Source organism: Pogoniulus pusillus, chromosome 1 (genome assembly GCF_015220805.1).
Source record: "Pogoniulus pusillus isolate bPogPus1 chromosome 1, bPogPus1.pri, whole genome shotgun sequence".
Classification (NCBI taxonomy): Eukaryota; Metazoa; Chordata; class Aves; order Piciformes; family Lybiidae; genus Pogoniulus; species Pogoniulus pusillus.
The window spans coordinates 26,891,423-26,914,450 of NC_087264.1; the positions used below are offsets into that span (position 1 = coordinate 26,891,423).

The 23,028-nt window shown below is 51.6% G+C and overlaps 2 long non-coding RNA genes across 2 annotated transcripts; both read right to left on the reverse strand.

Annotated features, from left to right (window-relative positions):
- Positions 1-1,936: 1,936 nt before the first annotated feature.
- LOC135180672 (uncharacterized) lies at positions 1,937-13,198 on the reverse strand. Its single transcript, XR_010304533.1, has 2 exons — positions 13,010-13,198; positions 1,937-3,588 (listed from the first exon to the last, which is right to left on the reverse strand). It is a non-coding gene; the product is annotated as an uncharacterized LOC135180672 (long non-coding RNA).
- A 3,029-nt stretch (positions 13,199-16,227) lies between these two features.
- LOC135180667 (uncharacterized) lies at positions 16,228-19,845 on the reverse strand. Its single transcript, XR_010304532.1, has 5 exons — positions 19,700-19,845; positions 18,791-18,870; positions 18,427-18,652; positions 16,576-17,613; positions 16,228-16,538 (listed from the first exon to the last, which is right to left on the reverse strand). It is a non-coding gene; the product is annotated as an uncharacterized LOC135180667 (long non-coding RNA).
- Positions 19,846-23,028: the final 3,183 nt, after the last annotated feature.

Below are 23,028 nucleotides of genomic sequence, written 5' to 3' on the forward strand. Positions count from 1 at the left end.
CGTCGATGATCTCTGGTTGTCCCTTCCAACCTCTGGAGTTCTGTGACTCTGTGGAGTTTCCACATGTCTGCACCATCCTGGAGATTTTGATCATCAGCTGTGTGCTGTCTTACCTGTCCAGCGCTTAGCCTGTTGTGGCAGTGCCTTTGCAGCAGAAGGCATCTTGGAGGAGAAAGACCTGTGGAGGATGCTCCTGTACCCTGGCATGGTGTAACAGCGGTGAGAACTGAGTCAGTACACCTGCACACATGCCTAACTTTTAGTGAAGCTTTGCCTTGGCTTCTGCAACAGGACTAGCCTGGTTAGGTCCCAGTTAAGTGGAGTCTAACTGCAGTTAAAGCCTGAGTTCATGCAAACTGGAAAGGGAGTCCCATTTGGAGACGCTGAAACCATCTGAGACAGCATCACTGCTGCTCCACTGAGCCAACATGTCCTGCTCCAGGCCATATCCTGCTCCTAGGAGGCTCTGCTGTTATGTCCCAGACATGACACAGGTCCTCTGGGTAATGTGGGAGCTTGTGCCTTTCCTCACATCCCTCTTACCTCCCCATGGCAGCAAAACAAAAGACATTTTACCTCCTTACTGGGTGAAGATCTCCTGAAGTTTCTTCCAGGGAGGCACTCTGCAAGGTTGCAGCAAGTCAGAGCTTCAATTGCTAACAAGCACACATGGGGCAGACCACCAAATGGCATCCACCAGCTCCCGCAGGAGCGTTGCCTTCAGACGTTCACACTCCCACATGACATTGTTAATTCCTCCTGGCCTCCTGGGATCGGCCAGAAGCAGATGCATGGGCGTGAGGTCCTGCACAGGAGGCTGGCTTAGGAAGGTCCTCTCTCCGGAGGAGGCAATGCTCTTCTTGTCCTTCCCGGCAGTGCAGCTATCGCTGCCCCTTTCCCTTAGTCCCTGTCTGTGCAGCAGCTGGGTCTCAGCAGCAGTCAACCCTGGCAGGACCTCCTTCTGCCTGGGCTGGCAGGGAGGTGATGCTGGTGCAGGCGGAGAGCAGCAAGGCAAGTGGGACAGGCTGCACACCTCTGTGGGCCACTAGCAGCTGGGGCAACCTGAGCCAGTGACCTGAGAGAAGGGATGAGCTCTAGCATGTGCCTGCAGGAGCTGCAAGTGAGATCCTGAGAGGCTCGGGTGAAAGGTGGCCCAAGGCGCAGAGTTTGCATATCCAGTGCACCTGAGGCAAGCACGTGCGAGACCTTGCCCCGGCAGAGGTCACAGGATGCCTTGGCTTGGGATGGACCTTTAAAGGCCATCTAGTCCAACTCCCCTGCATTAAGCAGGGACATCTTCAACTAGGTTAGGTCAATCAGAGCTCTGTCCAACCTGACACAGAATGGTTCTAGGGATGGGGCTTTCACCATCTTTCTGCCAGAGTTTCATCATCACCCTCAGTGTAAAAAGTCTTGCTTCTATCTAGTGTAAATCTCTGTTCTAGTTTAAAACCATCACCCCTTGTTCTGTCACAACAGGCCCTGCTAAAAATATTCTCCCCATCTTCCTTATTGGTCCCTTTTACGTACCGACAGACCCCAATAAGGTCTCTTCTCCAGGCTAATCGATCCCAGCTCTCTCAGATTTTCTTCACAGCAGAGGTGTTCCAGCTCTCTGATAATTTTTCTAAGCCCCTTCTGCATCCTCTGCAACGGGTCCATGTCTTTCTTGTGCAGAGGACTCCAGAGCTGGCCACAGTACTCCAGGTGGAGTCTTGCTGAAGCACAATAGAGATGTGCTTGGGCTTTTTCCTAACTAGCCATCAAATTGCACAGTCAGCCAAGAATGTGGAATGGGAAGTCGGGTGGGCTCCATCCCTTCTGCCTACATCCCACTTCCCTGCTCCCTCTCAAATCCACCCTGCTCCTTTGCATCTCTGCCTCGTACCACAGCTAAGCAGCTTAACATCTCACCACAATCCATGCTCTGGAGCAATTAGTCAGTGCAAACGGGGATTTTAATTGCCCCTGTGATTTATTGAGCCCGGGCAGTGTAATTAAAATTCATTCTCAGACACAATCAACGAGCCGTGGAGGAACATCATCTGATTTGTGTGACTGAAGGACTCGTTGTGGCTGGGAGGGCTGCCACCCTCTCTGTGCCTCATGCCCCCACCTTGAGCATTACTGCCCTCCCAGAAGGGATGCTGCTTTGGCATCCTCGTGTACTGCAGGCTGATGCTGGCTGACCTTGGGCTGCACCAGGCTCCTCTACCTCCATTCTTTGGCCAGCTTCTCTGCTTTCAGAGCAACTGCTATCAAGGCACTAGGACCGTGGGCCCTGAATTACACCATTTCATGCCCCTGTCCCTCATTATTTCCCATGCACTGGTAAAGGTAGGCTGCAGGCTTGGGATTTTCAGCCTTCTCTCACCCCATGGTGGCCTGAGAAGCTGTCAGCCATGTGTGCTGCCTTGCAACCATGTGCTGACTGAGAGCAGCTCTGGAGTAATCAGCTATGATCTGGCAGCTCCTTGGGCAAAAACTTTGCAACCCAGTTCTGCTGTGCCCATTGCTGTGTCAGAGCAAAACCCCTCTGAGGAGCAAGACCTGTAGCACTAGCACCAGTGAGGTTCACCCCTGCCTTGCCCTGCTGCCATGTTACTTGTTTCAGGAGCATAGATTTTTCTCTGGCATGTTCTTCCCATCCACAGTCTATTAAGAACAAAAGCAATCTAGAGCAGGGAAGTGCCAGTTTTGTGCCACGATGGCACTTCCAGCAAGCCAGAGATTGTGCCAAGATGGCCAGGGTTTGAGCAGGAGCTCAAGTGGCTGCTGGGCTCATGCCACCCTTTCAGCTGCAGCTGTCTGGGAACCCAAGCAGCAGCTGTGGTGCCGGTCTCTTGCTGCTGCTCTGCACCATGCTTACAGCAAGAGCAGGCTGTGATGAGACTTAGTGATGAACCACACAGGAGCTCTGGTCTGCCCTTTCTTCCTCCTCCTCTCATTGCCACTTACTTCTCCCTCCTCATGCTCTAAGTGAGGAGCTTTGTCTCCTGCCAAATCCCCAGCACTGTTGGGGGATTGGGGTGAGCCAGGCGTAAAATGAAAATAAATCACTAATTCCTCCTAATAATGCCTGATTTCCTGATTTGATATCCCACATTAATTCTAATTACTCACCCAGAGTCAGGGCATTAATCAACGCGTTAAAACTTCTCCTCGCTTAGCAACACTGATGTGGCAGGCATCTGGCGGGGCCGAGGCGCTGGGACTTGTCTGTCACACCGGCCCCATCTGCGGCAGTGCTGGGAGGGGCGGCAAGGAGGGGTCTCTCTCCTGGCCGGCTGCATCAGGGGGCACGAGGCTGTTGCTGGAGCTTTGGGGTGCACAGGGATGGTGACAGGCACCTAGCATCCTGCTTCCCTCCTTGTGAAGGTGAGCATTGCCTTTGCTCATGCCACGCTAGCAGCATCCTTGGCCAAGGGTAAGGCCAGCAAAGTGGCTCCAACTGCTGTGTGGCTTCCGACACCACGTGGGAACACTCTGCCAGCTCATCTCTCCTCTTCAGAAGCACCGACAGATGATCCACTCAACTCATAGTCTCTGCTGTTGTTGTTGTTTTAACATAACCTATATGAAGCACTTCTGCACGGGGAAGAGTGAAGAGAAAACACAGCACAATCACACCTGCCACACTCCCTGATCTGCAACCACCATCGTCATCTTCCTGAGCAAACCCCTTCCAGGCAGGAAGGATGAACTGATTTCAATTCAGGTTGATCTAAGTCTGTAAACAGTAAGCCCTTAAATAATCACTCTAATCTTGTTTCACTTTTGAACTACTTTTGCTGTTTTCCCAGAGCAAATTGACTGGTGCTGGTCAGCAAAACCCAGTCCTTGGTTTTGATTTTTTGTTTGTTTGGTTGTTGTTGTTTCCCCCCCCCCCCCCCAGTTTCCATTGTAGTCAAACCATCTTATTAGAGCTATTATGTAATCAACATTTATTCTGATTTTTTTTCCCCTTTTCACTTTGTGCTGAAAGGCTTTAATATTGCATTTATTCACTAGCTGATTTTTTTTCTCTTTAATTCATCAGCTGAATAAGCTTTAATTTGGATGGTAATTAACTGAAACATGTGCAAACTGAGAATCTACGCTGGGTTTTTATGAGCCTGCCTTACCTGTCCTAGATACAAGACAAAAAAGGTCTCTCAAAACACACTTGTAGTTAAAAGCCATACAATTTATTAAAGGCAGCCTTAGAGGCAGCTAATGAATTCGACTTGGTTTCTGGCTCTGGGGTCCTTGAGGATTTTCAGCAGTATAGATTTCAACCTTGCAGATGTCACTGCTAGGACAAGGGTGGAAGACGAGCCTCTTTGCTTTTCGGGGTTTGCAGCTTCTCAAATGCAACAAAGCCCATCCTTGAGCTGAAGGCAGTCCTCTGGCTGCACTTAGGAAGGTCACTGCTGTTGCCAAAGTCTGGGTTTGTGTTTCATTCCAGGTTTTGGGTGCCTCCCGAGTTGTTGGCTTAGCATTAAATTTGGAGCCACAACTGTGCGTTCAGTGAGCACTTACATTCATGTGGGGTTTAATAACCTAGGGTAATTTTGCACTTCGACTTAGAGCTTCAAATCAAGAGAGTTAATTTTTAGGAGGAATACAGACCTAAAATACTCTCAATTAGCAGTAATATTTAAATATATCCTGCTCCTAGAGCTCAGGCAACAGCAGCCATCTGAGCCTGGGGAAGAAGCAGTCCTCCCACGCTCAAACCTAAAACTGGATTGTTGCCTAATGGCATCAAGCAGCACTCACTTCTGTCCCCCGACCTGAGCTGCGACCCAGCATTGTCCTTCTGGCAGTGACAGCCACTGGTGGCCTACTGACCAAGCCTGCTGAAATCTTCCTTTAGAGAGAAATCAAATATTTATGGGGAAAAGAGAAAGCAAAAACGGCGCTGTAGACAACATGCACTTGGAACTCACAACATGCTGAACCTCATTGTGCACCAGAGCCCAGAGCTACCTGCTCTCCCCTGGGCTGATTCTGGCAAACCAGGGACCACACAGATGGTGCCAGGTTTATAGTGACAGGCAGCAGTTTTTAAACTAATAGCCTACCCTGGCACCTGTGGTGTGCATGGCTTTACCTGGATGGAAGTCACAGTGCTGCCTTCTTGTTTCCCTCCTCTACAAGCTGCAGGTCAGTGGTTTACAGCCTGGGGTCAATGGATCCCAAGAGTGCTGTGGACTATTTCTAAGTGTAACTAAGAAAAGTGAGCCCCTCGTCAGCAGCCTCACAGTTACTTTTACAGGAATTTGTGGCTCCATGGGACTATTTTTAGGAGCTATACAACTGGGAAAGTGCGCAAAGCTCAAACCAAGATGGATGCATTCACCCGGGAGAGTTTTACAGCCTCCGTGTTCAAGCTCCACTCCATCCCCTGGGTAGCACACAGAATTAATTACACTTCAGCAATGCCAGCGTTGCCCCATAGCAGCTCAGCTCCCATCATCCAGCCCAGCTGGGCAAATTCATACCCCAGAGCCCCCCATCATCTGCAGAAGGGGGAATCCCACCAGGCAAAGAGGAATTGGGGACTTTAGCTGTGCTGCTGCCCAGGAGACAGCAGATGAGTACTAACAGGGACTTCATTAATGTGCATGGCCTCTTCCTGCCATCTCCAGGTCTCTGTGTGCCACTAAATCATCCAGTTTGGAACAAATTCACTGGGAAGAACTATAGCAAGTCAAGCAGAGGTCCTGGGCACAGAGAACAACGGCCCATAAAGCAAACATGCAGCAGTGTGCTCAGCTGCTGAAGATGCTGCCAGCACATGTGCTCACAAAGATTAATATGCACTGAGCAACCAGGAGTGGGGAGAGAAGCTCGCAAGGTTCCTCTCATTAGCTCATCGTTCCAGCTGAATTAATGACTTACAAGTTTTGCCCAGCCCTTCCTGGGTCTGCTATTAAATAGCACCACGGATTAGTGGAGAGCTGAGTGCACGTGTATGTGAGTGGGGGCTTAAAAGCCTCTTAGACCCTCATCAGGAAGGATGCGGGAGGGATCCATTCCCAAGATGCTGGGATCAAGTGCAGAGAGGCAGAAAGGGAAGTGTTGTGCTCTGCTCTCCTTTGTTGCTCCCTTCCCACTTATGCAGGGATGGAGCAGGAGGGTCTGGGCGCTGGGAGAGGAAATCATAAATGAATTCAAAATGAATGTACTGCGGGCAGAAAAAAGATGAGCTTGGAGGAGAGGGTGCACAGGGAAGCAGGGAAGTAGTGTGGGAAATATGGGTAGCAACATCTGTCACACTCCCTGCATGCACAGTGGGACTTTTGGGGTCCTGTTATCAGTGGCACCATACCTCCCACCAACTCCAAGCAAAGGCAAGGTCTCTGCTGAGACACCCACCTGCTGAAGATCCCACATCCCACTGGTGCAGAGGCACATGACAGGGGAGCAAACAGGGAGATTCTGGGTGGACACAGCATACCTGGAAGGTTCAGCCAGGCTCTGATATAAAGATACTCATGTTGAGGCAGAGATGAAATCAAGGCAAAGCAGAACTGGGATGAAGCAGGCTACTGCAGAAGGCTCTGGAACGTTCATTGGGCAGCAGGTCGGAGCTGAGCCAAGCGGGAGGGAAGGATTACTTCTGTGAGGGGTACTGTGTGCCAAGGATATTTTTTATCCTAACAATCACAGGCTAACCCAAGGAAGGAGCTCAATGGGGATTGGGAATAATACATTGGCTTTGTAAGCCAAAGCAACGTGGGGCCAGATCCTGCTCCAGGCCTGCTTGGCAGGTACTGTCTGAGGCCAATGTGGGTGTTAATCCAAACAACCTGGAGCATCCCCTTATCTGAGCAGTTCAATCCCCATGGCAGTCTCTGATGGACAGCATTCCAGGTCAGGAGCTGCAAAACACTGGCAGAGGTGGCTCCTGAGCCAAGAGAGATGGAGTCCCTGGAAGGTGGGCTGAGCATGGGACCCTGTGTCAAGAGCCTGACACCTGGTGGGAAACCCTGTGGGTGGCTTTGCACAGCACTGCAGGCGCAGCGAGGTGCTCCCACAGAGGTGGGAGAGGGGAAAAGCCAATACCTGACCGGCACTGGTGGAAAGAGGAAATCAGCTCATGCCTGCACTACTGACCGAAGGGTCAAAGCTTCTGGTTGGAGGCTTGGCAAAGCCAGCTGGCTCCTTCAGCCCTGCCCTGCCTGGTCCTGCTATCTGTTGGTTTGACAGCCCCCACAGGGCTCCCCAGCATGTCCCAGCCCCCTGCAGCCCCTCTGTTCACCTTCTGCTCACTACTGCTCACCTCCAGCCACTCAGCCTTTGCTTTCAAGCACCAGGCAACCAACCTTTGATTGCCTCCTCCCACAGCCCAGAAAGAACCAGCCCTATGGAAGAGCTATGAACAGATGTTCTCCCTTATCGTCCTCTCTGATGTTTCTTTCCTGCCTCCTCTCCCCCACCTTCTCCTCCTCCTTTATTCTTTGACTCAAGAGCTGAAAATGAAAACACCTCCTTCTCCAGCAGCCCCTGATAACAGCAGGAGGGAAGCCAGCTCCATTCTATTGATTTGCAAAAAATAAAAACCCCACAAGTAACCCAGAGAAACGTCTTGATAGCACTGTATGAAAAAGCTGGTGCTGTGCCCTGCTCAGATCTCTCAGGAGACTGGATCTCAGCTCCTCTGACTGTTTGAAGACTTGCTGAGTCTCCAGGGATGTCAACGGCTCCAAAGCTGCCACCGCAAAGTGAGAAAAATCAGACACATCCACGACTGGAAAAGGCTCCCTCTGCAGAAATCAAAGGAGGCAGCCCAGAAATGGTCTATATTGAGTATGGCCAAGGAGCAAGAGGATTCTGAGGGGAAGATGTGGAAGCTAAACTCACACTGCTCAGGAACAGGACCAGGGGAAGGCATTCCTGTGGGTTTTGTACAAAGAACAACCCGGAGGGAGGAGGCAAGGACAGCCTTGGCTGATCAAAGGACTTGGATAACCGAGTTTGGAGCAGGAGGGAAAGCCAGGACATCAGAAACCTTGACCACTAGAGGAAGGAGGTGGTGAGCTGCATGCATCAGAGGCACAGAAACAGAGCTGTTGAAATACATTGTGATGGCAGATCAGACAGTTTCTTGTTCCTTCTTTGCGCCGTTCATTAAGACAATTCCCACTGGGTGCACTGTTTCCAACACATGTTTTCATGTTGTGTTTCCTGGCTTTTGAGGAGACAGTGACTGAGGGACACCATTACCCTGATCCTCAGATTTACAGTGGCCTCTGGACAACTTCACACAAAGGTACACAATCACCCTGCAAACAATCCAGGGCAACAAGCCCTATCCTGTGTCTTATTTCTGATGCTCCCTACACATTCTTCCTCTGTCCAGACTGCAGTTGTTCATATTCAAAAGCTTTAGCTAGGATTTTCCTGCCAGAGAAGAAAGCCACCTCCAGCCTTCCAGATTCCTCATGCTTCTGACCTTTCCTGGGCTTAGAGCTGATGGCAAAGAGGCATTAGATATTTGAGCAGAGCCTTGTGCCACAGTTGCCCTCAGCATCCACATGCCCCAGGAGTGCTGGCAATTGCAGGCTTGCCCTCCGAGAGAAGGACTGCAGGCAATGGGAGCACAGGGATCTTTGGGGGAGGATTAACCACCCTGATAAAAGATTTCCCTCATTTCTTACCCAGTGAACACAGGTATACCAGGGACTAGGTGAACTCAGGACTGCTGGGGAGCTCCTGCCTCCTGTGTTGCTAGTGTGCCATTTTCCTGCCCAAATGTTCTCCAGCCCTCTTGTCTCACCTTATTCCCACCAGAGAAGCATGAGGTCAACCCCAAGCAGACATCTCCAGAAGTCAGATGAGCTGTACTCCAAAACTGATATATTCTTGCACTGTCTACTCACACAGGTTAAAGAGTTGGTACAGAAGTAAGGAGGCAGGACATTGTCAGGGTCTTCAAGAGGAAGATGATGGGACCCATTTCACACAGATTTGGGTTGGCATTCCAAGGCTGCTTATGGCATCAGAGACTTGCTCTCCTCAGTGCCTCACTAGGATTGAGGACAAGAGAAATGGATTAACAGGATGCATCTCATCTCCTTGAGTGGCTGTGGTGTCTCCTGTCCCCTTCTGTTCAGTATGGGCTGGAGAGTGGCCACACTCACTGGGAGAGGAAGAAAACCTCTCTCTTTCAGTCCTATGTAGCCCCAGCAGGTAACTTGGGATCAAGGCACAAACAGATGGAAGGGCAAAGATGTGATGGAGCTGTCAATCAGCATGAGACACAGAATTGCTCCTGCCTCACTTCTGATCCCAAGCAAGAGACCAGTGAGGCATCAAGCAGGCGTCATGGGATGTTCACTGTGGACCCCAGCAAGGAATCATCCCGTTGAGCAGAAGACAAAGTCATGCTGCAGCTCTCCAGATGTTTCCTAGCAGGTGGGCTGGGCTGGGAAATCAGCTCATCAAAGCTCCCTGCTACCTCCCTGGAATAGTCCCCCCACCCTGAAACGCATACAGCAGCTGCAGAGGGGCACAGAGGCAGCACAACTCCTTCCCTACCCACCTATGCTGGTCTGTCATGCTCCATCTTCCAGCCCTCTCTCGCAGTGGACCGACGGACCGTGTCGTGTCCCACCCATCCCAGAAGCACCAAACCTGATGGTTCTGCCATCTTTGGGAAGGGTTGATGCTGAAGGTTTTCCAGAGCACTGCTATCTACCATCACACGCACGCTGTTGCTGCATTTACAGGCAGGAGCACCAGGTAATCAGCCACATTCATTAGGACCTCATTAGCTTTACGGAAGCTTCCTCCTCGCTGCGGATTCGGTTGTGCCTCCTCACAGGCGCTACAGTGTTTGCTCTGCAAGCGGCTCCAGCAAAATCAATAAGAGCATTCTCATGGCAAGATGCTTTGTGGAACGAGGAAAGGTGTTGCCGTCTGGCCAGCTGGAAGCAGAGCACAGAGCTCTGGGCTGGCAGGAGCGCACCCCCCGCGCAGCCACAAGCTCAGTCCCCAACATCCCACCCCGCCGCGATGGCGAACTCAGCTACTGCTACAGGGGCAGTAACGTTCCACAAACCGCACCGAGTCCCTCGCCCTCCTGCACTGTACCAGCTGCAAGGCTCCCCTTGCTGTTTTCGAAGAGATCCTATTACATCTTCTCAAGATTCCCTCCAAAGCTGCTGTAAGACCTCAGTTTTAAACAAAACACCATTCTCTCTAGTGCTTTGATCCTCCCATCGCTCAGCTCTTTCCAAAGGGCTCAGGATGCTTCTCCCTTTGAAGCCACATGCTTTTAGCTTTCAGGGGTATGCTGCAGCAGCTTCCCCTGGACCAGTATCCTGGCTGCTGTTGCTCCCCTGTCTTCTGAAGCCTTAGAGCAGACTTTGCAGCCTGTAATGACAGAGCTGAGCTGCCAGGGATGATGCTCCCTGTGACTCCGGGGGCCCCGGCTCTCTCTGAAAGCATTGCATGATCTCTCCTGCTCCTACTGCAAAGGTTTTGGGTTTGTTTTTTATGTCCAGAAAAATATCTAACATTACATAAAAGGGAGCCAGAAGTAACCTGGATCCTTTGCTTAGCTTTCTAGGCTCCAAATTCCATACTGAGAGAGCTCTGCTGATGCTGAGAAAAGAGAACAGTTTGGCTTGTGCTGGGGCAAACCAGAGGAGACAACCAGAGTGGAGCCTGGATGTCTCTTGGGGATTTGCCCTGGCTGCCCAGGGATTTGCCCTGGCTGTCAGGAGCATGGGGAGGGAGGGAAGAATCTGCTGTATGCCCCAGTAAGCTGAAAACAAATCCTTTCCTTTTTGACATATTTGGGACAGGGTACAAGAGACACATTTTGTACATACTGAGAAATTCCTCACCTCTCTACTGGTGAGTATGGCAGAAGCTCCCATAGCCCCTGAGCTCCAGCACTGATAGCTCTCTTTCACGTACCACAGACCTCCCCTAGGTGTGCCCCACAAACGACAGCCTCTCTAGGTAGCCAAACATCCAGCTATAGGAGACCCGGGGGTGCAAAGCCAGACTGGTGACACCAAGTGGGGACAACCTCAGCCAACCACCACCAGGCAAGTCTGGGCTCAAGCTGGAAAGCCAAACCAGTGGGTCAGGGTGTATGGGCTGGTGTGGGCATAGCTGCAGCACCGCTTGGGTAGGGGACAAGAGCTATGCTGCTCCCAGGGCAACCCTCTGCCTCTGATCTCTCTCCTGCACCAGCCCCACCATGGGCACAGCAGGCAGGGGGGCAGATGGGAGGCTACAAAGACCTGGCCATGCCCAGCATGGATGCAAATCACAGAAACATTCAGGTTGGAAAAGACCCTCAGGATCACCAAGTCCAACTGACAGCCCTACTCTGCAAGGTTCACCCTGAACCATATCCTCAGGCACCACATCCAAATAACTTTTAAACACATGCAGGGTTGGTGATTCAACCACCTCCCTGCACAGTCCATTTCAATGCCTGACCACTCTTGCTGGGGAAAAAAAACCCTAATATCTAGTCTAAACCTACCCAGTGGCAGCTTGAGGCCATTCCCTCTTGTTCTATCACTATTTACCTGTGAGAAGAGACCATCAAAGGGCAGCAAAGGAGCCAGCTGCCCTCAAAGTCACATGAGACACATCACATCAACACACCTGGCCAGATGTTTGCCCAGGATGTGCTGCCAGACACAAAGCACCATCATTTTTCCCAGCAGAAAACACTGTTCTCTCTAACACAATTCACTCAATGATGCTGTATCAACACGAGGAATTGAGGTGGGATTGTCAGCTCTAAGTCATTCTGCACTCATAGCCAGGGATGCCACAGGGCAGATCTTCCTGAGGCTGCAGGTGGGAAAGTCTTTCCCAGTCCCTGCTAATAGCTGGGCCAGGTTCCCTTAGCTCTGCCCATCATCTCCCCAGTGTGAGGCTGGGGCTGGCCTCCAGGCGGTAGCCATGGCCCCATGCTGCTGCCAGGATGCTGCCTGCGCCTGACCCCCGCAAGCGAGGCTGGGGCTGTCCTGGCTGCTGCCCCTGCTGCTGTTATTTCCCAGTCTCTCGATTTTTCCAGCACCAGCATTGCTTTCCCTGGTGTTGCCATAACAACTGGCGCTAAGAGCTTGTTGACATTGCCCTGTTGCACTAATTGCACAATTTCCTGTCACTGCTACATGCCAGTTATTTCTTTCGAAGGGCTGAAATTGCTTTCGGCCACCTCCTCCTCTCCCTCGCTGCCTTCTCGGGCCTAGTTAGGGAGCTTGAGTGAGGGAGCAAATGATCCTAAAATGCCCCAGGGAAGTGTCATTTCACCCCGTCCTGAGCAGCTGTCGACTCTGTAGCTGACACACAGGTAGTTGCTGATTCTTTGCCTCTGCTGGCTCTTTCACCTTTCTGACACCTGCAGCAGCAGGAAAACCTGAGGGTGGGGGGTGGCTGCCACCTGCAAGGTCCAGGACAGAGCCTGGGTAACACGTGGTGAGTCCAAAGTGTGGTGAGATGCTGGAACAGGTTGTCCAGCAAAGTTTTAGATGCCCTCTCCCTGGAAGTGTCTAGGACCAGGTTGGAGAGGGCCTTGAGCAACCTGGTCTAGTGGAAGCTGTCCCTGCCTGTAGTTGGTACTTACGATCTTTAAGGTCTATTCCAACTCAAACTATTCCATTAACATGTCATGGCTTTCTCCTGCCAGCAACACTGCACTGGGCCAGGAAACCCATCTCAGGAAGAAGCAGCATGGATGCAATGTCCTTTCCCCAGCACCAGGTTAAGCCATCCCACACTGCCCTGTGCCGCTTACTGAAGAGGTGCAAGCTCTGGCACACCAGTAAGGGGACAGAAAGGTCCCAGAGGTCCCCATCCACCAGGGAAGGCTTCCTTCTCCTGAACTGGTGTCCCTGGGACAAAGTGGCATGAGGCTGCTGGGCTGCCTGTGAGCTCAGGGGTTTTGCTCTGTGCTTTGACAGAGAGGAAATGATTAGGAGGATCGATTGCATTGATCCAGCCCAGTTTTCAAAGGATGCTCAGGTCACCTTGAGATGCTCATTACCTTAGCCAGTGGCAGCCCAGCTTCTCTCCAGTCAGAGCTCGTTATGGTTGCTCTCCAGTCTCACATGGATGCCTACTTTCCTTGTCCAAGGTGCCTGGAACCCTTTGTGATCCCAGTCCAGAGTCTCTCACAGGACTTCATGGCTCACAGTAGACAATCAGACAGATTGACAGATCAATCTCTCTTGGACCACTGTGGGAGAAAGCAGCATAAGTTTGGTTGGGAAAAGCAGGAAGCCATCTCTGTATCCCTGTCAGTCCCACAAATGCAGCCATCACCTGGGCAATAGGCACAGGCAAACTGGATGCAAGAGGAGCTCCCAGTTGCCATTGGGCACTCCTACACTGGCAGCAAGGCTGCCCTGTTGTGTTCCTTAGTAATTTATCACCAAGACACTTGCTTTATAAATATTAAATGAAGGGCTCCATAAATTTTTAATGCAGAAATAAAACTGCATTTGGTGGAGAAAAAAAGCCTCAAACGCTCCTCACCCCTTCCTTTTGTCTTTCATCCTTTCTCTGGCCTCACAAATGGTGGAAAACACCTCTGCACTTGGTCCCACAGCTGCTAATGCAAGGACAGAGTTGATATTTCTGCAGGGTGCTCAGTTTCATCTGTGCAGGAGCACATCATTAGTGTGCTTGCCCAGCTTGCTGGGTATCAAGGAGGTCACACTGCAGAGCATCAGCTCTCTCTTACATTGTTAAATGCAATCATAAAAATGCTGTGTCCTGAACTAGTACCATCCAAAGTGGCCTGAAACAACTGCCTGAGTAACATCTGTGCCCAATACTATTCCTCAGCACTTGCTCCAAGCCAGCTGACATATTTTGGGTCCAAACTGAGTGTTGTATAGGAGTAACCAACCCCATAAACATGTCTGACCCATGTACCTAGTCTCCAAAGTCCCTTGAGAAGATCTTGGCAAGAGTTGGAAGTGGTTGGTCCTCATACATTAAGGGCAGCTCTGAGTCCCCCTTGCAGTTTTTTTGTTGAGTGCTTGGGTGCCTCCAACTCTCTGAATCACACACCTTGGACCTAGCCAAATCTGCAGTGAGAGCATTGCTGTGGGTTTCATACTGTAGCTGTGGTTCCACACAGGGTGCAGCAAAACCAGCATCAGTGACCACATGAGCCACCTGCATCATCATCAGCGTCACCAGGAAGAGCCATGCCACTGTTCCTCAGCATGCAGGCCAGCATTGCACTGCCTGTGCTCAGTTTCTGATTGCCCATTCAAGCTAGGGCTTGCTCCTGGTGTGCTGCCTCCTTCATCGTGGCTTTCTACCAGACCTCCCTACTCCTGCTCTGGTGAACATGGAGGAAGGGGAGGTGGCCACTGCTGACTACCAAGGTGGAGCCCAGGCAGCCGTTTCTAACTTTCTCTTTGCACGAGCTGCTCACAAGGGGCACAGCAGTGCAAGCACAGCCTGAGCACCCCTGGGAGCTGCAGAAACTCTCTCATCCCTCACTGTCAGCCTGCTGTGATGAAGCGCAGGGATGAATCATTAGGACAAGTGCTACTACAGCCCAAGTGCAAATCAGGGAAGATTGGACCTTCGGCAAATAACTGCTCTTCGCTCAAGTGTGCTACTCTTCTGTATTCAACTGTGGCTCCTCCTGCTCAGCCAGGGGATGTGCTGGGGAAGGGGTCACATTCCCACCCCTCGGGTGGTACACATGCCTCTGCAGTCCAGCTGCAACTCAGGCACAGCCAACAGACAGGAAAGGAGTGGCCAGTGGTCAGGCTGGCCCCGAAGAACGTTATGTCCCACCAGCCACTGCAGTTATCTCTGTATCGCTGCGCTGCTTATCTGCTTGGGTTCACAGAAAAAGGAAGACAGCTAGGAAAGCCTGATGCCACATTACACCACGTCTCTCGTTCTCCCTGCACCCTCTGCGGGACCGGCTTTCTCCCCTCCCTGTGCTCTCTGTGAAATGCAAATGCCAGCAAATCCCTGCTCCTGCAGCCATTAACTGCAGGGAGGAAAAAAACATGTCAGCTGCTCTCTGATCAGAATGGATCAGGTGGACTTTGCCTGGACTCCCCTCAGTCAGATGAAAAGGAAGAAGAATCCCACAGAGCTTTCTTCTTGTCACTGAGTGCCCTGAAAGGGTCACCTTGGGTCCTACACTGCAGAGGGACCCTAACTTTGCAGCCAGCCTCAAAAATACCTCTAAGAGTTCATCAGTGCTGTGATGAACTCCAGCATCTTGCCAAGACTTTGTTGCTTCTCTGCATTCAGTTTTGGGCTCTCCAGTTTAAGAAGGACAGGGATCTGCTGGAGAAGATCCAGCAGAGGGCTACAAGGATGATTAGGGGACTGGAACACTGTCCTAGTAGGAGAGGCTCAGGGACCTGGGTCTTTTTAGTCTGGAAAAGAGAAGACTGAGAGGAGATGTAATAAATGCTTATAAATATCTGAGGGCTGGGTGCCAGGAATGGGGGGACAGGCTCTGCTCACTTGATCCTTGCAATAGGACAAGGAGCAATGGATATAAGCCGCAGCACAGGAGGTTCCGCCTCAACACAAGGGGGAACTTCTTCTCTATAAGGGTCACAGAGCACTGGAACAGGCTCCCCAGAGAGGCTGTGGAGTCTCCTTCTCTGGAGACTTTCAAGGCCTGTCTGGATGTGTTCTTCTGTGACCCGAGCTAGATTGTATGGTCCTGTTCTGGCAGGAGGGTTGGACTGAATGATCTCTTTGTGTCCCTTCCAACCCCTGATGTCCTGTGAAATGTCAGAACCAATGCCAACAATGCCACATGGATGCAAAAAGATTAATTGCCCCAGAGCCCCTACTGAGCAAGGTAAAACTGAGAGATGCACCTTTCCCTTCATGCCAGAACCACTCCCTGCTGCACTCAAGATCTGGGCAAATCAGTAAAGCAAGAACAGTGCCTGGATATCTTCCAGGCTGAACCAGCTCCTTGCACCTGCTGGCCTCCCTTGCCAAGCTGCCACCTCCCCCCCCAGCCCTGCCCAGCCCACCATGGGCTGCCATCACCACTGCTCCTTGATGTCCTGGAGCATCATCCCCATGAGGTTGGACTCAATAATCTCTGGAGGTCCCTTCCAACTTCTAAAGTCCTGTGATTCTGTGAGGACAGGGAAGGTGATTGTGCTGGACAGCGATGCCTCAAAGCCCAGCAGGTAGCAGAGGATTCCCAAGCTCCCAGCTGCCAGTCCACACAACGGAGCCAGGCATTAACCAAAATAAACTCATAAAGGTGATTTAACAAAGAATAGTGGCAACAGAAGTTATTAAAATTTGCACTCAGCTGGGCACGAGGCTTACTGAGTCTCTCCCTGGCTTTTCGTCACAGCGCGGGCTTGCCCCAGACACGGGGGCAGGGTGTATGACAAGGAGAGACAACCATCCATTTTTAATATTGCATATTTAAGCAGGCTTGGGCTCCAATCCATCATATCCCCCGGCTTTCCCTAAAATTAATCTTCAATAGCTTATGGAGAAGTTCAGAAAATTAATATCTGAGCATTTCACCTTAGGGGAGCAGCACTCTCTGCCTGAATGTGTGCGCCAGGGAGAGAGAAAGAGCAGCGCCTCCCTCTCAAACTTCAGGCTCAGAAGATGGCTGTAGCAGAGCCACCCACCCAGAGCTCTGCAGGGCTCAGAACCCGCAGGAAAAGCTGATGGGAAAGAAAGCAGTAGCATCTGCTGGAAGCCTGCACTGAACTCACCACCTTGCAGTCCTCGCTCCTCCGTGGCCTTGGCCCCACTGGGGAACGGGAGGCAGTGTGATGGATGGTGCAGAAAAGACATAGCTCTTCTCAGGCAATGTGGCACACTTCATTTCTCTCCTTCCTGTCCAGGCCCAGGGTGACTGAATCTACCCTTAGAGTCAGCCCAAGGAAGCATGAAGAGGAACAGGAACAGATTGTTTCTCTGTTGTCTGGCTCCAAGGAGCTGAACATCTGTGCTTTCGCTCCCAAATTCAGGAGGGGGTAAAGGCTGGCACTGGGAAGCTGTGGGGCATGGCAGCATCCAAGCCCCACTGGCCTTTCTGAGAATGGTGGTGGAAAGCCAGCAAGAGAGCACAGGCTGTCAGTCAGGCATGGCTCCTGTCCCCAGAGGAACATACCACTTGACTGCATGCCTCCCAGGAACAGCTCGTTCATGAATGAATAGCTTTTACAACCACAGAGGAGGATCAGAGTCCTCCATGGGCTGGCAGCAACCCAGCAAGCCCTGGAAAAAGCACCAGAAGGTGCAGCCAGCACCCCCTGGCTGAGATAAGGTGGATCCCTTGCAGAGACAACCCATCCCAGGGGAGAGTTTTGAGCAGCAGGATGCTCACCAGGCACCCAAGAAAACCACTCAAGTAACCCTTAGTAGAGTAAAGGTGCATCTGCACCCTCAGGGTCAACATTTCCAACCCTGCTTCCCTGGAAATACAAATGTAAACACCTGTGTGTAAGTGTAAGCACCAGCAGGAGGCATGACTGTGCCTCAAGCTACTCAGAGGGGGACCCAACTCAGGTCGTGCTCTGCTCTGGCCCCAGGATGGGGACTCCTGCTCACTAACAAGGAGGATGGCAGCAGGGTTGCAGCACAGCACAGGGTAGTTGCTTTCTCTTTGCCCTACAGAAAAATAGAAGCAAAGTATTACTTCTAGCAGAGAGCTAAGTTCTATCTGAAAACTGCCTTTTATCACTCATCTAGAGGAACCCTGGACACATGGCAAGGGCTTGGTGATCAGTGTCCCCTCTCCTCCACACCCACTGTTGACCCTGGGGACACAGTTGGAGGTGTCCACAATTCAGAGGTGCCACACGAGACAAATCAGCCTGCTAAGAGATGATGCACCACAAGCCCACCTCCTTTTCCATCAGACTCTGGCTTGTATTAGACACACAGTGGCCAGCAAGGACAAGGAGGTGTCCATCCCTCTGTGCTCAGCACTGGTGAGGCCACACCTCAAGCGCTGTATTCAGTTCTGGGACGCTCACTACAGGAAGGATGTCGAGGTGCTGGAGTGTGTTCAGACAAGGCCAACGAGGCTCATGAAGGGCCTGCAGCACCTGGCCTATGAGGAGTGTCTGAGGGAGCTGGAGTTGTTCAGTCTGGAGAAAAAGAGGCTGAAGAGAGACCTCATTGCTCTCTACAGCTCCCTGATGGGAGGCTTGAGTGAGGAGGGGCCAATCTCTTCTCCTTGGCATCAAGTGACAGAACTGAAGGAAAATGGTTCCACTGCCCAGGGCAGTGCTGGAGTCACCATCCCTGGAGGTGTGCCAGCAGCCTGTGGACCTGGTGCTTAGGGACATGGTTTAGTATTGACCCTTCAGTGCCAGGTCAAAGGTTGGACTGGATGATCTTTGAGATCTCTTCCAACTGGGTGTTTTATATGATTGTGTGAATTTTATAATCCCACTTCTCTCCCAGCAACCTCCTTACCACTGCAGCTGGGTGCTTTCCCACACACCAGCCTTCCATCCAAAAGCCAGGGTGTGAGGATGGGCTGACTTTGCTCTTCTGCCCACTGTGCCCTTTCCAAAGCAGTTCCTCTGGATCACCTTGCAGTTGCCTGCTAAATGTGTCTGGGAACCAGATCCCCTTTCCCTGCCTGCTCCTTGCTCTGGGAAATGGAAGGTGTCTCTCAGACAGAGGAGAGGAAGGTGAGCTAGGAGGAGACCCCACAGGGAGAAAAGGGGTTTATCAGTGCTGGATCCATACCAGGCAGGAATGGGGGAGGCGAGAGGAGCAGACAAAGAACTGGGGGCCAGGGGGATGCCCCAGGCCATTTCACAGGAGCTCTCACCAGCTTCCCCATTAAGCAGGCTCCAGAGCAATAGGATTAAGGCATCAGAAAGCATGGGACCACATCTGAGACTGGATTATCTGCAGAAGAATTAAATGGAGATTATCTCCAACCTAGCACGCACTGCCAGTGCCAGGTCGCTGTGCTTGTTAAAGCTCCCTCTCTGGCAGCCCTCTGCAGCGCTGGCAGCCCAGGTCTCTCACTGTCACAGGGGCAGGACTTATCACCACCCCCCTCCGGCCGCATCTTTTGCCTTGGCCCCATAGCGGGGACCCAACAGGCTACAAGCCTGTCTGCAGCTCTCTGCATCAGAGTGGGGCTGGAAGGATTTGTTATTAATAATTAAGCGCCCACAAGAGGATAATCAAAGGAGAGCTGCAGCACCCCACAGGACCTGTGACATCCCAGGAGTGCACAGTGAAGCACATCCTGGAGGACACCAGTGCTGAGAATGTGGCCAGTGAGCTGTGCAGGGAGGGCCACCTGGGGCTGGGGTGCCCTGGGGACACAGAGGCAAGACTGGGATGCACAAATGCTTTTTCTGAGTGACAGGGGCGTTGCCAAGTCTGTGCTCAGCTGGGACAGGGATCTGCCAGGCTGGAACCTGGCCTCACAGGGAATGTGCCCCCAGGTAGCAGGGCAGCTCTCTGGCCAGATGCAGACTCAGCCATCCTGCTGTGTTTCTTGGCTTTGTTCTCTCACTTCCTTAGAGGAAATTGTGTCTCCTCTAGGAGACATAGCTGACCAATCTTCTCCCTGTGGAGGGTCTGGTTGTGCCAGCCCTGTGAGCCACCTCCATCCCACAAGGAGCGATTACATATCTCTGCAAAGAGGGCACTTAGAATATTATCACCTTTCCCAGATCCTCCTGTCTGTGTTCTACAAGCTCTAATTAATTAAGCCATATACCTGGAGCCATAATGGGATTGGTGTCTGCCTGCTATGGTGAGGAAACCCAGATGGGATTATAGCAGAAAAGGTTTGGCTGCAGACTCCAGGCTCCTGCAGCTCAGTTCAGTGCTTGAGGTTACTCCCAAACAGAGAAATCAAAACCTCACCTGGCGAGAAGAAATTACAGCAGATAACAAGGAAGAAAAAAAACAACAAGAAAAAGAAGGGAGCCAAAATGGATTTCTGGAGAGCAGATGGCTAAAGGTGTAAAAACAACAACAACAACGAGTCAACAAGAAAATACCCCCCCACACTCCCCCTCCCCCCCCCAAAAAAAGAACAAACCCCAAACCAAACAACAGATAGTTGGTAGCAAATGTTATACTGACAGTAAAAATGAAGCCTCCAGGGGTAATTTGGGGAATTACAGATCAGTAAATTGCACATCTGTGTGCACCAAATTGATTGGAATGATAATTAAAACCAGAACATCTCATAATACAGCCCAGTGTGCCTGTCTCAGAGGAAAACCACGTCTCGCTAACATCCCAGGTTTCCTTGAATCTATCAGCCCAGTGGTGGGTGCAGAACAACCAAGTGGCTATTTATTCAGAGCTCCTCTGACAAAAGATTGTCCAGACGGCTGCTAAAAACCCTAATGAGCTGGGGAGCAAAAGGCACCATCTTTTTCCTGCATGGGAAGCTGGCAAGCGTTCCCAAAGTAGAGAGGATAAATAGCTGGGGTTTAGAACAGCAAAAGATTAGCATGGAGAAGCTGGGATGTGTGCTAGGCTTCCTGCTGCATGGGGATGTTATTAATGGTCTGGATGGAAGAGCAGAAATTGGAGCAGGAGCAAAGTTCTTCAGGTGATTCACGAGCACAGGAGACAGCAAAGAGCTTCAGAGAGTCCCAAAGGTACAGCGTGGATGGGTACCACGGTGACAAATTGTGTTGATGCTGATAGATGCAAATAAATGCATTTTGCAGCATAAAACTTGCCGGTTTCCTAAATTGGGAGGGTTTTGGTAACGTCCCCAGAGGAGGCCGAGGCTGTCCCCAGTAACAGCTTGGTCCATGCTCCCAGGAAAAGGCACAGCAGAAGCCAGTGAAGCCTTGATACAGCTGGGACAGGCTGAGTGACATATAGCAAGTAGCAGGAGAATGGGCATGAGGGCACAGGGGCAGGCATGAGGCCACAGAGCTGTGGGTGTCACCACGAGCAGCAAGGAGCCTGCAGGATTGGGATCCCAACTGTCAGGGAGGGGAGGTACAAGGCAAACTTATAAAATGCACAAGGCTTTGAGCAACCTAATCTAAGGGGAGATGTCCCTGCCCATGACAGGAGGGTTGGAGCTAGGTGATTTTTGAGGTCCCTTCCAACTTAAGCCATTCTATGGTTCTATGAAAACCCACTTTCCCCTGCCCCCTAGCAGGAGAGCAGGAGGCTGTTGAGTGAAATGCAGGGATGACACAGGAAAATGCCACTTCACCTGACCTGAGGTAACACAACAGTGGCTTGTCCCCAGGAAAGAGCTGTCCAAGACCAGAAGTTCAGCGAGATTCAGCACAATCCATACCAATGAAATCCAGAGCATTGCTATTACTGCTGACATTTTATAGCAGGAATGGGAAGCTTTGTGCCTGGGGCTCTGGCTACCCTGTCTGCCCGATGCCTGGGTCACCCCATACCCACTCTGCTAGCCTCACTTCTTCTCCTGCCACAGCTACTACCATATGGTCTGCATCGATCCAGAGGCAGCGAGATGGCTTCTACTTGCCCAGACCTTGCTAGCAGGAGGTACTGAAGGGGATAAAGAATGTCCAATGGAAGGGTGGCTTAAGAAAAGCTCTTAAGGAGAAGAGTTTCTCTTCCTGGCAAGTTGCACTTGCAAACTCTGGAATCCTAAGGCTCCTCATCACAGAGCAACCTCTATCAGGGGAACTGCCCCAAACCTGGCCCTCATCGCCCCATCTGTACCACTGCACCCTGCGCTGGCTGGAATGCCAGCTGCACACCCAGCAGCCCTCCTGGCAGCACCAGCCACACCGAGCCCCAGGGGAACATCGTGCTGGGACTATCCTCCGTCGGCGCTGAGTAGAAACCTCCCTGCGTGAGAAGGCAGCAGCTAGCTGCAGCTCCTGCACCTCCTGAAAAGGCTGACAGCTTCACAAACCCGGACAAAACCTCCAAGCGGAGACAGAATAGGAAGTGGAATGCCTTAAGGAAGCGCGGATGCGGAGGCTCCCGCGGCAGCTGCAGCCCCAGCCGGCTCACACGCAGCCCTGGCATCCTGGCCCCGTGGCTGTGCCTGCTGGTTCCCAGCCAGCCCCAACACATCTCAGCCCTGACCTGCCGCTCTCCTGTTTTTTCTCTCCCTCTGAACCCTCACAAGAGGTGGCTTTGTTTGAGGGTATGAGGGGATTTTGATGTCAACAGAGCCTGTGTTAAGTGAGTGAACCTTGCAGCCACTCTGCCGGGGAGAAACCCAGGCTTGCAGGGACAAGAGGCGACTGCATTAGCCTTTGGCGCTTTCCCTCTTCCCCTTCTCCTCAGGGAAGGTCAAAAGGCTCCTGGCATTTCTCTTTGGCTGCCATCAGCTTCAAAATTATTTCCCATTGCAGCAAGCAGATTCCACTTTTGTCTCCCTCCCTAGCGTGGTGACACCAGCCCCAAGGCTCACCTTGCCAAACCCAGCACAGGACACAGGTTATTGCACTGGGAGCACACTTCTCAAACCTCCCCGTGCTCCTTTCACACTCAGTTTTAACTAAAGGAAGAGTCTGCTAGCGCCCCAGAAACTTGTACCTTGCCCATCTGGCTCTGTATCGTTTTAAACATAAGCTCTTCCCTTCCACTCCCTTCCCAAATTCTCTCTCCCAGATCCATCATCATTAGCAACTATAAACGTCAGAGCTGCAGCCATTAGGCTGCTATTCCTAGATAAATAACGCCTTTCATATTTAATTTACAAGTGGTTGCAGAGCCTCTTTGGGGTGCACGGGGTTAATTAAGAGCTGAATTAGATGGAAATGCTTCTCCCTGAGGATACTCAATTAAACTGTTCTGGCAAAAAAAACAAGGATGGTCAGGATTGCTCCCCAAACAGTGATGCTGAGCCAGCCACCCCAAATGCTGCATCTCCTCTGCCTGGGGAAGAAGCCTATTCCCTCACCTGATGCCACGCAGGATGTGTGTGCCAACACTGCCCATGGGCAAGACTGGCTGCCCCTGACCCCCGTGAGAAAGGGAATGGGGTCCCAAGGCAGCAGTAAAGAGAAGGCAGTGATAAGGGGCAGAAGTAAGGACCACCTAGCATCTGAGTGGGATCCATATTTTTAAAGGCTC